Source organism: Lepisosteus platostomus, chromosome 27, assembly GCF_059453375.1.
Source record: "Lepisosteus platostomus isolate fLepPlt1 chromosome 27, fLepPlt1.hap1, whole genome shotgun sequence".
NCBI lineage: Eukaryota > Metazoa > Chordata > Actinopteri > Semionotiformes > Lepisosteidae > Lepisosteus > Lepisosteus platostomus.
Genome location: NC_142637.1, coordinates 11,559,842 through 11,578,007, shown reverse-complemented (window position 1 = coordinate 11,578,007; position 18,166 = coordinate 11,559,842). Strand labels below are relative to the sequence as shown.

Here is an 18,166-nt window from a genome sequence, read left to right as displayed (position 1 = left end):
CTAAAATACACACTTTGAAACATACTGTAACACTTAGTTAACATGTCTGGTTTAGTTGAAGAATCGGCTAAGGTAAGTTTCAGGGTTTAATGGTGGGATGGCACCTGTGCTTTTTTCCCCCAACCGCTAGAATATGATTCGCACCAAACCCAAAAGAAATACTGCACAGTTCAGGAACTTCATCAACCTAGCAACTGTAAAATAAGCTTACAAACAACTGAATTGAAATGCCAAAAAGTTCAGAGAAAGGCACAAACTATGTTTACTTGGGGTTTACAAAATTAAAGCTAACTAAAACTGTAATGATAAACAATCATGCTGCCAATGTACAGAGAAATATCATGTTTTTTGAATAATGTATTATTTGTTACATAGAAACCCAGTATAAGGGAATCCCTTGCGATCCTGTCTGCAGAGATAAAGGTAAGTATTTTTTTCTCTTTAGCTCTGTCACTCCAAGAAACATAATGAACATAAATATATTTGCCAATCTTTTCATAGTAATCCAAACAACTCTGCGTGTATCTGACATTTGTAATATTTATCTACCGCAGTATAAATCTTCTGGCAAGGCGATTGGTATTGTACCTTGAAAAAAAACTGATTGGAAATGTCATGTACTCTATGGTTTCTATTGATGTCAAGTGGCAAATGTTGACTGGTGATGTTATGTGAATCTTAGGAAATGGTCATTTTTCAATCGTGTCTATGTTTCTCAGAATTTGAGACAGAGAGGTCAATCTCTGCAATCCGAGCTGAGGGCATTTCTTGGAATGGAAAGGTAAGAGCAACCTGTTCTTTGATATTCTCTTAAGACTCTTCGCCAGATTTTACGATGAAAAATGTAAATAATAATAACAAACATTATTTTATGTAGTGCCTTGAAAGGTTGCTTCTTTACAGAATGACAAAACCAACAACAATAAATAATACACAAGATATGCATGATGACAATACACAGTTAGAGGAGACAGTAGATGGTCATTGTCAGTGTATTCTGAAGGTAGTTTTCCAATTTTTTGGAACGGGGTAAAAGAGGCCACCTCTACTAGAATCTTTGTCCTAACCAAAAATGTAACAAAGTATAATAATAATATTAAAAATAATAATAAAAAACTTTATTTATAGAGCACCTTTCATACAAATAGTGCTTTGGTGCTTTAAAAACCAAGCGTAAAAATAAAATATTAAAATTGAGAGATATACTTTCAGTTGTAAAGGAAAATACAGCAATACAGTAAAGCAACATACATGTCAATTAAATAAATAAAAATTAGGAAAGTCGTAATAAAATAAGAACAATTAAAGAGAACTAAAAAAAGAAACATAAATAGAAAGAACAAAGACCCACTTTAACTAAAAGCAACATTTTCAAATGTTTTTTAAAACAATGTACCGAGCTTGACTGCCTTATAAAAAGTGGAACTGAGTTTCATAATTTAGAAGCATAAAATCAAAAAACAGCCTCTCCACTCTTTCTGCATTTCACATGTGGTATTTGCAGTAGGCCAGTATGTGCAGATCTCAGGTCACGTATAGGAACATATGAAGACAGACATTCAGTAAGGTACAGACGTGCTAGGTCGCTTAAAGCTTTAAAAACAAGTAAAGAACTTTCAAATTTATCCTAGATAATACAGGTGACCAGTGAAGTTTTATCAGAACAGGAATTATATTCTCTTTCTTGTATTTGTTAGGATCTGTGCTACTGCATTTCGAACAAGTAGTAAGGGTTTTATTGTTTTCTTGGGAAGCCCACAAAACAGAGCATTACAATTGAAGAAAGATGTGAAGACAGGGGTTTGAATTTAATCCTTTCTGTAGGGGGTTTAGACTTCTAAGTCACAAGCTGGGGTTTATGGCAGGAAAGGGGGTTAACTGATAAGGATTGCAGATGCAAGCTAGGAACCCCCCTGGGTGTTATGTTAAACTAGGAACCCCCCTGGGTGTAATGTTAAACTGACCATTTGCCCAGAACATCGTAAACTGGCCAAATACCATGAACCCCCCTCTTTACCATCAGACCGAGTGACGTCAGAAACGGAGAAGAAAACACTATATAACCCAAAAGTTTGTAACAGTACGTTGAACAATACTTCGGTTTTGTTGTTTCTTGCGGGAAACAAGACTTCGGCTTTATTGTTCCTTGCATGCAATAAACTCATCTGTTTTACTTCATCTCGGGATCAAGAACCTTATTTCTTCTGTTACAACAAATTTGGCGTAGTCGGCAAGATGCTCCAGAAGGCGCAGAACTTCCCATCGGCAGGAGAGACGGTCAGCGCGCACATAACTAAGAGGTAAGGACTCCTCTTTTATTTAAAAGTCCCGACTCTCTCTGACCGATTGGGAAATCTCTGCTCCCTGCGAGAATCGCCCGAGATGACGGAGTAAACGTGAGTTTCTGAATTCCTCTGGCCCGGGGAAGGCACCGGTGTACGTAATGGGTTTTTTGCTGTAAGCCCAGAATTTGGTCTGGCAGGGGTTCCGCGGTATTGTGTACAGGCGTTCGAAGCTGGTGTATGCCTTAATTGCGCGTGGAGTTTTGAACGGGTTTTGGACCCTTACCGTGAAGTTCAGGACTGGTGTGGGTCTTAATTGCACCCGGAGTTCTGAAGGTCAGAACTGGTTTGGGTCTTAATTGCACCCGGAGTTCTGAGGCTCTGAATCGGTGTGGGCCTTAATTGCGCCCGGGGTTCTAGAGCAAGTGGTGCATTAAATGCACGTAGTTCAGGACTGGTGTGGGTCTTAGTTGCACCCGGAGTTCTGAAGGTCAGAACTGGTGTGGGTCTTAATTGCACCCGGAGTTCTGTGGCTCGGGATCGGTGTGGGCCTTAATTGCGCCCGGGGTTCTGGAGCTGAGTGGTGCATTAAATGCACGTATAATCCAGGATTGGTGTGGGCTTTAATTACGCCCGGGCGACACTGGCATGGGCGCACCTCATAGTGGGGAGCGGGGCATTAAGTGGCAGGATTTGGGGGACGTTGAGACCCGAGAATCGCCCTGATTGAGCTCAGTGCGTAAGTCCACCCCGGGGCAAAAGCAGCGATGCTGGCGTTCTGGGGATGGTGAATTACTGATCAAGAAAGGGGGTTTTCGAGGTCTCGTTTCTTACCTGTGAACAGTGCGGTGTAAGTCCTCTCTAAAGTCTCGGAGAGGCATTTAGATCTGGAGGTAACAGACGCCCTTAGCTGAATGAGTGCAGGAATGCACAGGTTTTTCCAAATGAAAACATCCCCCTACTGAATGAGCTGTTACCTCACACACGACAAAAGTACATCTTAAAGAGACCGAACATGTGCGCTAACTGATGGTTTGAGAAAGTGGTGGAAGGGTCCGTTTAAATATCGGAAAAGTGTAAGTTGACGGAAAAGAAGGAGAAAAATATGGAAAAAGCTGAGTTTGTCAGAGGGAATTTGGGGCGAAGACGCCTGTAAAGAAAGCATATATGAGTATTGATTGGCAAAAGCACAAGCATGTAGCTCCCACCCTGGTGCACGGCCGGCACCAGTGGTGGCAGATACATGAGAAAAAAAAAAGAAATTGGGATGTGACTTAAAAGTGTGTTTACGGGGAAAATAAAACCCGGAAGAAAATATACTTTACTCGCTACGAAAGAGTATAGGAAAAAAAAGCTAAAAGAGGCAGTACAGGAGAATGAGAAACGAATTAGGAATTAACTCCTGGTCACGCTGCACTGGTTAATGTGCTGCAGCCAGCGACTAAGTTATATCCTGCTCTCCCACAGGGGAACAAACAGGCAGGAAACGAAAATAATTGGGATCAATTCCCTCAGTGGCCATATGGAGAAGGGGGGTCTGATTGGGATAACACTTGGTATGAGTGTGATAAAGACGGATCAGGGTCTCCCCTGTTAGAGGGAGGGCGCCCGCAGATCTGTATTCTCACTCGAAGTGGGAAAGGACTTGATGTAGCAGGGGCTGGCGCCGTTGATGACAGCGCCACTCTAACACTGTCTCGCACTCCGTTGAGGGGGTCTGCAATCGCACCTACCTTCCCTGATTTCCCCCATACGATCAAATCCAAAACCGTAAGATATTGACCGGTGGGCTAAAGTACCGCACCCGAAATTAGAAATGCAGCGAACCTGGAGTGTGCTTCAGGAATTAAAATGATTCATGTAGAAGTAAAACAAGAATACAGCACTTTGTATTACGAAGAGAAAAATATATTCTCGATGTGTATGTGTGTTTTATGAATTTGTGTGCCGGCATGTATGTGTGTAACTGTGAGTTTTGGTCTACTAAATGACGGTGTGAGTGTGTTTAGCCAGCGGGACTGGCTAGAGACGTAACTAAAGAGACTTGACGAAAATCAACTTAAGGAGATTGGAAAATATAAGAGCGTCTGAAACGTATAAGTACAGTACAGGTGGACGTAAAAGTAGTTAAACAGTTTTTGTATTATTAGAAATTATTATAAATTGTAATTTATACAATTAGTTGCAATAGTGGAAACAATTTGGTTTTATTCGAATGTCTCGAAACCAGACATGCTGAAACGCTGTAGGTTTAGAATCGAGACTGGGGAGAATAACGTCTTGTGAGAAAATCTGTTTACCTAACGATTAGATCCTGTAAATCCCTTGTAGCCTCCCTAAGTCTGTCCCAGTCCAGTGGATAAAAATGTACTGTTAATGGAGTGTTGGTTTCTCTGTTAGGGGATACTGGAGCACTACTGTCCTGCTTGTTTCACTCCTCTGTTCAACAGTGTACTATAGCGCAATGTATATGGGAAGATGGCAGGAGGCCACAGGAGTATTGGGACAGCAAGTTTTACTTGCCGAGTACCAGATTTGAATGGGTGGTTTTATCCCAGATCTATTGGGTTGGACTATGCAGAACAGGGTATCACGTGGCTTCAACTGGCTGTGATCACTCAGTATGTTGATGGTATTCTGAGTGCTTCCCCTGACAAGGAAACCCACAAGTCTGAGTTGCTTCAGCTTTAGAGTGTCTAATAGAAGCAGTTATGATAAGGCCCTTTTGTGTCTAGCATTGTGAAATTTTAACAGGGCCTGGGTGCAATGTTTTTTACAGGGTGAGCACAACTCTTAACAGATCTGCTTAAGGGGGGGAGTGCAGTACAAGGACAAGATTGCCTTGGTTCCCGCAGCAAAAGCCACCTGTAATAATTTGAAACAAGTTCTCTTACAGGTGCTGAGACTGGGGTTTCCTCAGATGGATCAACCATTCCTTTGTATTATTGCAAGTAGCTGACAGAGGTCACCCAAGGAGCCCGCGAGCAGGTCCTGGAGGCGTGGGGACCACCACCTGAAGGAGGGCACAACCTCATCCCAGGAGAGTGGGTGTGGATCAGGAAATTTCCTTCACAGGTTCTCCAGCCCAGGTGGGACGGACCCTACCAGATCCTGTTGACAACCGAGTCTGCGGTTCGAGTGGAAGGAAAAGATCGCTGGATCCACGCGCCACACTGCCGACGAGCCTCATCCCCATTTACAGACTCAGAATGAAATCATTTCTGTTTATAACAATAATTGTTGCTGTAGGACTATGTTCCACAGGAATTAATGATCATCTCTCCCACAAAGGAGAACATGGAATTAATTCCTTTTTAGGCCTCTCCTATCTGACAGCTAAGAAAACCAACCAAAGTGCCTGCTGGGTGTGTGCCGCATTACCCAAATATGTACAGGGAGGACTTCCTATGGGAGCCATTCCTTGGCGTCTCGAGGAAGTCATAGGCATGATCATTTGGAGGGATAATTTAGGAGATTTTAATATGACAAACAATGGGGGTTGCCATAACACGACTTTAACCTGCAAAACATTACAATATCTACAGGAGCGAGGCTTAGAGCCCACGAGTTTCACAGGCTCTTATGCTCCTAAATATAACAGAAGCCATACACCACCATACCTGACTCTCAATAAGGAACGTGAGGGGAAACGTATGTTTTCAGCACACTAATTGGTGCAACCTTACCATCGCTGCAAATATATCCACCTCTACCTTCCAAATTCCAGGATGGGATCGGCACACCCCACAATTCGGTATAAGCTTCTTATTTTCAGAGGCATGGGGAGCGCCAAACGGAACATCTTTCATTTGTGGAAAACGAGCCTACCCATGGTTGCCAGCCCAGTGGTCTGGCTCATGTTATTTAGGATATGTGGTTCCTCATATCCATGTTCAAATCCACAGCCCCTTCGGACCTAACCACAGACCACAAAGAAAATTGGCTGATTGGGAATATTATTTAGGTATAATATTTCCACAAGCCGGCATGAACTTTCTGAGTCGAGAGTTAATTCAAATGGCCTCGACTTTAGAAGAATTAGCAAAGTCTACCTCATCTAGTCTGAAGGCTGTTAATGATGAGATGGTAGCCCTCAGAACAGTGGCCATGCAGGCCCGACTAGCTTTAGATTATGTACTGGCGGCCCAAGGAGGAACTTGTGCAGTAATTGGCACTGAATGCTGCACATATATTCCTGATAATTCTGAGCACATCTCAGATCTGGCCCAACACATTTACAATGAGGGACAGAAATATCAGGACTATTATACTGAAAATTGGGGAATTGGGCCTTGGGTAAAGTCTGTGTTTGGGGCCTGGGGTGGAACCTTTTTATAGTGTTTATCTGTAGGAGTAGTATTGTTTATATGTATAATTGTAATCATCACATTCACAAAAACATGTATCACATCTTGCTATAACCGTGGAACGTACAATGACATGGCAATACATACCTGTTCGCCAAGAAAGGAAAGATCTGCCCTGACATTGTATGTATAAAAATAGGCTACACTGACGTATGCCATATTTTATAAGGGGGGAATGAAGAAAGATGTGAAGACGGGGGTTTGAATTTAATCCTTTCTGTAGGGGGTTTAGACTTCTAAGTCACAAGCTGGGGTTTATGGCAGGAAAGGGGGTTAACTGATAAGGATTGCAGATGCAAGCTAGGAACCCCCCTGGGTGTAATGTTAAACTAGGAACCCCCCTGGGTGTAATGTTAAACTGACCATTTGCCCAGAACATCGTAAACTGGCCAAATACCATGAACCCCCCTCTTTACCATCAGACCGAGTGACGTCAGAAACGGAGAAGAAAACACTATATAACCCAAAAGTTTGTAACAGTACGTTGAACAATACTTCGGTTTTGTTGTTTCTTGCGGGAAACAAGACTTCGGCTTTATTGTTCCTTGCATGCAATAAACTCATCTGTTTTACTTCATCTCGGGATCAAGAACCTTATTTCTTCTGTTACAACACAATCATATCCACATCAATGTGAGCAATGGAGAAGTCAAATTAACGTGTCTAAATATCATCTAGTTCTATCCCAGGGAAGAGGGCTGTTGCCTACACAGACGACAAGACACAAAACGCTCAACTGTGCAAAACACGCATAAGGACATCAGTCAGGAGGAACAAGGTAACGTGTTTTTACTTCTTCACCATGGTCATGTAGTTTCACTCCAAGCACTGTCATATGAAATAACTGTGGAAACGACCTCCCCAACATTTTGGGTTGTTGCATTTTGCTTCAATGAATTTTAACCTTTTCTTTTAGACATTAAGAGGAAGGACACATTCACCCTTGGTAGAGATTCAGTTGTTCTATGAGATGTCAAGGTGAGAATTAACCACTTCATGCATAAGTCAATCCACATGACTGAGAAAGGGGCAATGAACAGGATATGGGGATTTTGCTAGTTATAAAGTACAATAATCATCATTAAATGATCTAAGACTACTGAAGTATAAGCTGTGTCCATGACTGAATAATTAGCAAATTCATCTTTGTAGAGTGCATCTACTATCTATTCAGTGGCATTTCCTTAAAACAACTGTATTCCCACATTCTGAATATGGAGTGAGATAATGTAGAGAATGTTGGACTTGTAATAACTAATTGAAGGATAATAATAATCAACGAAAGTGCTTAAAAGTATCAACAAATGCCTTCAAAGTACTTGACACGTACTTTGCTTTCAAAAGTGAAACATAATTAATGCTTACGTAAGATTTCTCTTGACTTCTCAGGAGTATACTAACTCCAAGGACAAGTAACATCACAAACCATTATTTAAGTGCTGATGTTGGAGCTGCAATACTACTACCAAGAAAAAAATGATACAGGTAACACTGCTTTCAGATTTCTAAGAATTGCTAAAATAGTATGTTTACAGAGCATTCAGAGTCTCATAGAGAAAATAAGTTGAGAATATGACAAGTTCCTACCATCTCAAACACTGCCAATCTAGAACAAAAAGAAAGTACTTGAACGCCTGCAGTAATCGAACACAAACCAGAACATATCAGTGCATGACAAGGAAATGTAGTCACAAAATGATTCTACGCTTTCAAGTCCCAAAAAGGACCGAGGAACTTACCGGAGGTGATCCCTGGATTTCAAACAGAGTACAATGTAGCCACTGTAGGGGAGAAGATCACAGAGAGCTCCTCTCAGATTGCTCAGAGTCAGCCCCAGGACCCTGTCCTGACTGAAGGAGACAAAGTGGTCAAACAGGTAGGTACTTTAGAAATGAGTAAGGAACAGAGAGTATGGTTATTCTTGCATTGTTTTGTTCGTCTGTCAAAGAAAAGAGTGCTTCTGACTTTTGTCAATGTTCATCTTTATTTTAGGAGAAGAACAAACGGTGGTATCACACTTTGCTCAAGTGTATGATGCCATGTGTGTACAGCAGACATCACCAAAGGAACAGGAGACACCTGAGTAGAGAACAAGAATATGAAAAGACTGATGAAAAAAAGCACCAGGAGAAACCATTGAATATGCACAATCTCGTCCAGTATTTCAATGAAAAGTTTCAGTGTTGTTTTTAGTGTCGTCGTATTGCATACATTTAAATTAATGTGTCTTGTTTAATGAACAATTTCATTTACTTTAGTAAAAAGTGTTGTTTACTGTAGTCATAGCATGGATGCAATTGTTAGAAAAAACGTGAATGAAAAACTGAATGTTTCATACAATATGGGTTTCTGTTAACCCACACACCTAAGTGAAATGTTTGATTACGTTTACAAGACATAACACATAGTTCAGTTGAGTGTGAAAGGGAACGACAGAGAAAGTCACAAACAAAGCATTTGTGAAGGACTTGATGAATGTTTTTTCTTTAGAAATTACAAAAAATAAAGAATTATTCAACAGGATGTCTTTCTATAGCGAGTTTCATTTGAGATAGTCTTTTCTTAGAAGTGAAAGAGTGGTATTCCCTACAACTTATTCCCCAATTTGATCATTCTCAGAAATTAGGAGACAGAAACCACACCTACTGTAATATTAGACCTTTTAACAAGGCAACTAGGTTTCAATGGCTTAAAAGGTGCATAAAGAGGCTCATGTATAATGACCTCCAGTGTCCCACAGGTTTCCCAAATCATTTCTTAGAGTATGGAAAAAGAGGAAATAAAGTGTCTACAGAAAGCGTATACCCCCTTGAACTTTGTTCAGTTTGTTGCGCCAGTGCCTGAGTTTCATGCACTTAAATGAGGACCTCTTTCTCACACCACATATGTTATACCTTCAATGGGAAAAAAGGAAATATTAGAATTGTATACATTTTCAGCCATGTGTTCATATTTGGTTGAAGCCCTAACAACACCTAAAAAACACCTAACAACGGGTGCAGGACCGAATTTTTGCAGTACCCACTATTGATAAACATACAGAAAACAATATTAAAGTACTGGCTTTAATATTAGCCAGACACAGCTGGATGAGCTCTACCAGCCAGGACAGGAGGCTCTACTGTACACAGAGAGGGGAGGGAGGGGGGAACAAGCTGCCCAGCCGTGTGGAATGCTACAGAACCCTAAAAAGACAATACATACTACCCGAATATTTGACCAAGATATCCAGACACAGCTGGATGAGCTCCACCAGTCAGGACAGGCTAATAAGATACACTCCACAGACACTCCACAGACATTCACAACAGTGACATATCATAAACACTTTACTTATCTAGTCTCTCGAAACAAAATTTCGAGAAAAAACACATTGCCCAACGTTAGAAAGCACCTTGCATTACATTGCTTGAAAAACAATCTTATTTCGAAGGAATTATGGATCGGGAATTCTTCGAGGAAGTCGGGGTCACACAGCATGCCGCCCCATATATCAGGGAGCACATTGGATCAAGGCACAGTCTCTTTCAAGACAACGATCCGAAACACACAGCAGCAAGGGCGAGGCTTATAGCAGAACGAGTGAACTGGGTGAAAACTCCAGCCGAATCTCCAGATTTAAATCCAATAGAGATGGTATGGCATTCGCTGAAAGACTATGTTTGGAAAACTGCTAAACCCAGCACAAAGCAAGAACTGATACTGATACAATGTCTGTTGATACTGATACTGTATGAGTAGGGCTGTTTCACCACTCCTTTTTTTTTTGTTGCATACAGCTGTATTTCTTATGGTAGTACTTAAGTACAGTACAGTAGGTTCTTACATTAGTACTTATCGCGTTAAGAAAGTTAGGTGTTAGCATAAACTATTAGTAATAAATAATATTAAACTTAGCACTGTAATAAATTATGCTAATATTAAATTCGATTCTGCTCTGAGAATGTAGGGGGAAGGAAAAATGCCAGTGGTCTTTTCACTGATGAACTAGTGCCTGATGAACACCACTGTGCCACACCACACAGCTGCCAGAGCACCTCACCATGACAGGCAACCACTGCGTCACACCACACAGCTGCCAGCACACCTCACCGTACCAGGCCACCACTACGTCAAACCACACAGGTGCCAGTGCACCTCACTGTGCCCAGAAGCCACTACATCTCACAGCTGCCAGTGCACCTCACCGTGCCAGGCCACCACTGCGTCACACCACACAGCTGCAAGCGCACCTCAAAGTACCCGGCCACCAATGCGTCACATCACACAGCTCCCAGTGCACCTCACTGTGCCAGGCCACCACTGCATCACACAGCTGCCAGCGCACCTCACCGTGCCAGGCCACCACTGTGTCACACCACACAGCTGCCAGAGCACCTCACTATGACAGGCAACCACAGAGTCACACCACACAGCTGCAAGCATACCTCACCATGCCAGGCCACCACTGCGTCACACCAAACAGCTGCCAGTGCACCTCACCGTGCCAGGCCACCACTGAGTCACACCACACAGCCGCCAGCGCACCTCACCGTGCCCGGCCACAGCTGCGTCACACAGCTGCCAGTGAACCTCACAGTGCCAGGCCACCACTGCGTCCCAAAGCTTCCAGCACACCTCACCGTACAAGGCCACCACTGCGTCATACCACACAGCTACCAGCGCAACTCACCGTGCCAGGCCACCACTGCATCACACCACACAGTTGCCAGTGCACATCACTCTGCCCGGCCACCATTTCATTACACAGATGCCAAGGTATCTCACCGTGCCAGGCCACCACTACGTCAAACCACACAGGTGCCAGTGCACCTCACTGTGCCAGGCCACCACTGCGTTACACAGATGCCAGCACACTTCACCGTGCCAGGCCACCACTTCGTCAGACCACACAGCTGCCAGCGCACATCACCATGCCAGGCCACCACTTCGTCAGACCACACAGCTGCCAGCGCACCTCACCGTGTCAGGCCACCACTGCGTCACACCACACAGCTGCCAGTGCACCTCACTGTGGCAGGCCACCACTCCATCACACAGTTGCCAGCGCACCTCACCGTGCCAGGCCACCACTGCGTCAGACCACACACAGCTGAAAGCGCACCTCACCGTGCCAGGCCACCACTGCGTCACACCACACAGCTGCCAGCGCACCTCACCATGCCAGGCCACCACTGAGTCACACCACACAGCTGCCAGCGCACATCACCGTGCCAGGCCACCACTTTGTCACACCACACAGCTGCCAGCGCACATCACCATGCCAGGCCACCACTGCGTCACACCACACAGCTGCCAGCGCACCTCACCGTGCCAGGCCACCACTGAGTCACACCACACAGCTGCCAGTGCACCTCACTGTGCCAGGCCACCACTGCGTCCCACAGCTGCCAGCACACCTCATGCCTTGTTATGTGAAACTTTAAATCTCTTTTTAGGATTTTTTGAACATGGTCTTTTTTTCCCCCAATCAGAGGCTCACCACAATTCACGCTCAACCACTTCACAGATCTACCACACGCACCTCAGGATGGTGACGTCACTGCCTTTCATATGGAAACATTTTGACACCGCTCAACAATCTTAGGAAGATCACAAAACAAGCCTGCTAGCCTGGATTTTACCTAAAAAAATCAGCCCGAGAAAGTGAAGTACTGTAGCATTAACTAGAAAAGGTGTTTTGCAGACATAGGCATAGTACGTAATTCAGGCTTTATGAACTTTATGAATAATAAATAACCCTAATTAATCGAATCCCAGGTGTGAGTTCATAAAGCCTGATTTACGTACTATGCCTACGTCTGCGAAACACCTGATCATCTACTCGAAAGATTTCAGTGCTTTGTGTATATTCTAATCGCAGTGGGGACAGCGCGACAGGGTGTGTGGGGACAGGTTTGGTTGAAATTGCATTGGGGATCTGTGTTCTTGAAACCTGAAACATTTTTTCTGAAAGTGTTTTCTTCCCAGTTTAGCTGATCTTTTGCTGCCTACACATGCTTACACAGCTCACTAGGTAAATTATCATACTCGACTGAGAAAGCTTTAGAGAACTTAACATTTTTATTATCAACAAATTGTAAATAAAACGTTTACTTTGGCGTTATTCATTTTTCACTTGAGTGTATGGAGGAGTGTCAGCCGCGTCAGCCTGCTACGTTTCGGCTGTGAATCCTTCTTCAGCTGTGAGGGTCTTCAGCTCAAAATGAAACGCTTAGAGTTTGCAATGTACGGCGCTCTGAACGACTTCAACTTTAATGCAGGAAAAATGGATTTCCCAGAAGCTATACTGATTCTTATGGAAGCCCGTTTCCGCCAGGGAGTAAAAAAAATGCGCTCTGGTATTCTCTGGGATGCAGTGCAGTTAAAACTGTTCACTGTTACTGACCATACTGCCTGCCTGCGGGCACTTTTCCTGTCCGTGGAGGGATGACTGTCTTTCATTAGAAGGTTAGCCTATTCTACTCGGAGAATGTATAGGGGGTGGAAAGTGCCCGCGGTCATTTAATTAGTATTACAATTCGCACTGATTCCCCTGCGAAGATATGGACATAAGAATATTCGTGCGTGGTCAAAAAATGACATAAAAACGACAAAGTGAAGGCTGTGAAAACATTCACAATGTGCTGTATACACAAACCACGCGTTCTCACAACTCGAGGAGGTTTCGTGAAAACTTTATATCGTCACACAAAATAAAGTTTTTTCGTTTACAAAGACGATTACAAAGAATGTGGACCAGGGTAATACTTTGAGTTTACAGCTTGTCCAAGGTCATTCATTATTAATACTATTAGGGATATCTTCGGTAAAGACTGACAGCAGGAACATTCCTGTTCTTTACTCAGCAGCTTATTAAAAACAGGGTGTTCAAAAAGTTTTTTTTACCCAGAAGAGTGACACAGCTTTGCGTTGTGAATCTGTTATTCCGTATTTACAAAGAAAGTGGAATACAGTAATACTACCTGCTATATAGATACATATTTTTAGATATTCAGATCCTTAAATTAATATCATTATTCATTTCTTTAGATACGTGATTCCATACTATATATCCTATTACAAAACCAATAATTCCGGTCCTGAAATTTGATTGGCTGACACACATTCGAAGAACATACTGTAACACTTAATTAACATGTCTGGTTTAGTTGAAGAATCGGCTAAGGTAAGTTTCAGGGTTTAATGGTGGGATGGCACCTGTGCTTTTTCCCCCCAACCGTTAGAATATGATTTTTCACAAAACCCAAAAGAAATACTGCACAGTTCAGGAACCTACTGAAACTGAAATGCAAAAAAGTTCAGAGAAAGGCACAAAATATGTTTACTTGGGGTTTAAAAAATTAAAACTAACTAAAACATTCCAAACAGAAGCCGGCCTACCTTCTTTTCTTTGTACTTGATAAGGATGAGGATGGCTTTAAAGATACAGCTAAACTTTTGCAGAACCATTCAAGCGCATTGTTACTGTTTGTTGTAGAAGCCAAAAATATGAGAATCTCAAAATCAAAAAATCTCATGGCGTCAGAATGTACAACTTTAAAAAAATAAATAATAATAATAATAATAAACATTAACTTATATAGCGCCTTGAAAGGTGGCTTCTTAATAGAATGACAAAACCAACAACAATAAATAATACACAAGATATGCATGATGACAATACACAGTTAGAGGAGACAGTAGATGGTGGTACTAAACACAGTGAGAGCAGAAGGATAAAGAACAGGGGTGAGTTTCCCGAAAACAACTAATCTTAGAGACTTTCAAGTAGCTTTACGATGTACGTATGTACGTATGTAAACAATCGATTGACAATTCTTTCATTATATGGTGTCGGTTTTTGTCCTTCAGTGGGATGAAATAAAGTTGTGAAAAGGAATATGAAGTAAACTTGACATCATAATTTAAGCAAAAGCATATAGATAGGCACAAAAAGGGACCTTATTGTTTCTAAGAGCAAAGAAAAGAAATGACTGACATACCGTAAAAGAAAACCAAGATTAACTGCGTGGACAGTGTATGCGTCCCGCACGACGTCCTTGATTTAAAGCAATATTTTTTGGCGCGCTGCCATAGTTAAGAATCACAATATTTCATAAGAAAAAACTGTTATTTATAGTTATTGGGTGTACTGGAACTCAATGGAAACATTAACTACTAAGCTTGGCATGTGTCACTCAACAAATACAGGACCTATAATCAAATTTAAAAACAAGTAGATCTAAGCTTTACCGTCAACAATCACGACAGAACATCAAACGGTGTTGGAACTACGCGGTATCGACCGCGGGTTTGGGTACGGAATGGAGCAGGCGTGGGACTCAGGAATGGGGCTGAACAACACATTTATTAACTCGAATCGGGAAAGGTACACACACAGGGACAGGGGTTACAGCGCTGCACCTTCACTAACACACACACACACACACACACCTGAAGGGAAGAGACTGTATCCCAGCCTCCGTCCCGCTATACAGTCCGGTAGAACCCAGGTGCTGTTCTCAGCCCGCCTTGACTAAAGCGCCCTGAGTGGCGCTACATTATAAATACATGTTAGGCCCAATGATTTCACTTAAATAATGCATTGCTGCATTTCATACTGAAAATAATATCATCTAGTCAAGTATAAAAATGAATATGAAATATACCCAAGATGACTCATAAATTCATCACTGTATAAATAAATGTTCTTTTTTCGAATTTCCTCTGACACAGTACAACACAATATCAAACTCCTTCATATAAACTCTTAGTGTCCTGTATTCCCAGAGGATGCCCCTGCCGTGAAGTGACTGTGCTTTGTCTGGCGATCTCTGGCGCTCAGGGTGGGCAGGAGGAGGCCAGTTTAAGAAGCACTTAGTGATGAACGAGCGGGTCGGGGAGCACGTAGATGACGAAGAATTTAACGTGCTACTTCAGTTACGATGGGTTTTGGGAAACACTCGTCAATTAACGATCGAGCTTAAGAGCGAGTTTACGATGTTCTTAGCGCTACGATGCTTTCGGGAAACAGAATCAAAATATCTAGAAGGATTACCATATATAAAAATAGAAAGAATGATATATGATATATACAAGTAATTATATCATATCATATATTATTAACACCATACCCACCATCTATGTACATTCACATGACCACACATATCAGATCAATATCAAATCAATCACAATGATTAGAATGCGCGCAGAAATCGCCCCTTTCTCTTCCCATCTTTCAGCACATTATACGTCCTCTCCACGATACAAGCCGATATCCGTTATCTTACTCTACAATGCACCTTTTCCCGTGTTGTACCTTAACATTTGGTTCATAAAATCGACACACCTGAAATACTAAATAAGAAAGAAAACAATTATAACACAACGGATGACAGAGCCTCTAGAACAGAAAACCCGTTGGCGTCACACATGCTGAATGTCTCTCTCTCTCCTGCTCAGCAAAACACAACATGTGGGTCAACACCGTGTGAGGCATTAAACATCACCTTCGTGCATTACCGCGATTCATCTGGCACACAACTGTACTACTACAGAAATAATATATATAATGTCGCCACACGAATCTGTAATGAAAATAAAATTAAAAATGCCGCTGGCACGCTCACCTGCAGGAGCACGTGTCGCCCCCCCACGCCACTCCACTCCGGCACGTGATCATCTCGCCACAGCCCCTCAGACCAGACACCCCGACTCTCTCCTTCAGCAAGAAACCATCACGGGCAGCACAGCTCACCAGTATATCACACCACACTAGTCAGCATTTCAAACAGAAAAGAAACGGATTCAAATCCGGTGGCAGGAGCTCGCTGAAGAGAGACAGTGATGGCGTCTCACCCGACTGGCGGCCACAGCGCGTCTGAGGGCTCCCCAGAGAAACGAGCCGCCTGTGACCCCAGGGGCACCTTCACTGGCGCCCCGCCACCAACAAACCCCAAGGGCTGTCGCAAAGCCAACTCCATACAGAAAAACGGAACTCATTTGGGGGAAGTTCACAAAATAAAATAATAAAATAAAAGATGACATCATATAACCACGGCTCAACACAGCTGGCTACACGTGTGAGAAGGTGCAGTACTTGAAGTGTGGCTCTCAGCAGAAATATAATAATAAACTTTATTTATAGAGCACCTTTCATACAAATAGCAGCTCAAAGTGCTTCACAACCTTCCCTCCTTCCGTGATCACCTGCTGCACCTCCCTGGCCTGTTTGATGCTCCGAATGAAATCCTCGTGATTCTGCCTCCAGTTGTTCTTTCTCAGCTGGGAACAGGAAATGAAACCAATAAAACAACTTCCAGAAAAAGTCCAGACTAGCACTGCGTACACAGTCTGGTCACAAACCATTCACAAGGCAAGAAAATATCAATACAGTAATAACTTAGCTTTCTGGGGCTACCTTTCAGGTCATTGGGTAGAGAGTACAATTTAGTTATGGTTTTGTTTCCTGTGAGTGCTATTTGCTTGATATCTCATGTAGATTTTTACAACAGAATTCAGAAGTCACTAAAACCCATTTATTCTGTCTGGCAAATGTGCCTTTGCTTCTTCTTATGGATGTATGTCTCCGGTTCTGTTCCCTTGGCCCTGTGCTTGAAAGAGTCAAAAACCTTCCTCTTTGAATTCTGAAGCTTCTTGCAGATCTTGCTGTGTTTCTCCAGCCTCTCTACAGCAAACTTCCTGTGACACAGTTCACAGGGCACCAGCTGAGGGTTTCCACTCTGGCTATTCTCATATGGAAATTGCTCAGCGGTAGGGCACATTAGACTTGTGTACGCTGGGCAAACGTTCCAAGGTCAAATTCTTCCAGCACGGTTGTACCTTTAAAGCGGAGACGACAGCACCGAAATTTTTTGGCGCGCCTTCTCTTTAAAGCCCTGGCCAAATATGAAGACAGTACGTACAGTTATAATTCAAACGGAATTAAAAACTACACATCCCAGTTACCATGGTGGTGCTTGTGATCATTGCGTTTAACCAACGAAACAGGGCGAGAAATCAGTCACATGATTTTGGGGCAGAGTTTCGAAAGCTTAACCTATCAGCAACAAAGCGAAATTTACACGATAGGCTACCTCAAACTGTCAGTTACACGACTGTGTATGTCGCTTAAGCCACTCCTACTTGGCATTTTAGTTATGGAGGCGAGAAGACGCCCCCCCCCCTCTGGGTGCCTGATTTGCCGCCATCTTTAACCGCTTCGTGTCCAAATCGCAGTAGCTACGCGTACGAAATAAAGTTCATCCCAGCTACAAAACATATATATTTTTGTGGTAAGAGGGAGCAAAACATCAGTATTTACTGCTATTAATTAGTGTACGATTTATAGTTGAAATCTGAGCCTAAATATAAAGTTAAAATCTCGACAAAGCAATGTAGGAAATACAGAGAAAATAAATCCTTTCTGACATCTAAAATCAGTTTCGATCAAGGTCTCTAAAACGAACAAGAAAAAGAGGATTTTCGGAGGGCAATTACGCTGTATTTATATAGAATAAGTGATTTATGAGCAAT

The 18,166-nt window shown here is 42.6% G+C and overlaps 1 long non-coding RNA gene across 1 annotated transcript; it reads left to right on the top strand.

The window, feature by feature from the left end:
• LOC148639336 (uncharacterized) lies at positions 1-821 on the top strand. Its single transcript, XR_015930891.1, has 3 exons — positions 1-72; positions 376-423; positions 720-821. It is a non-coding gene; the product is annotated as an uncharacterized LOC148639336 (long non-coding RNA).
• The last annotated feature ends 17,345 nt before the right edge of the window (positions 822-18,166 follow it).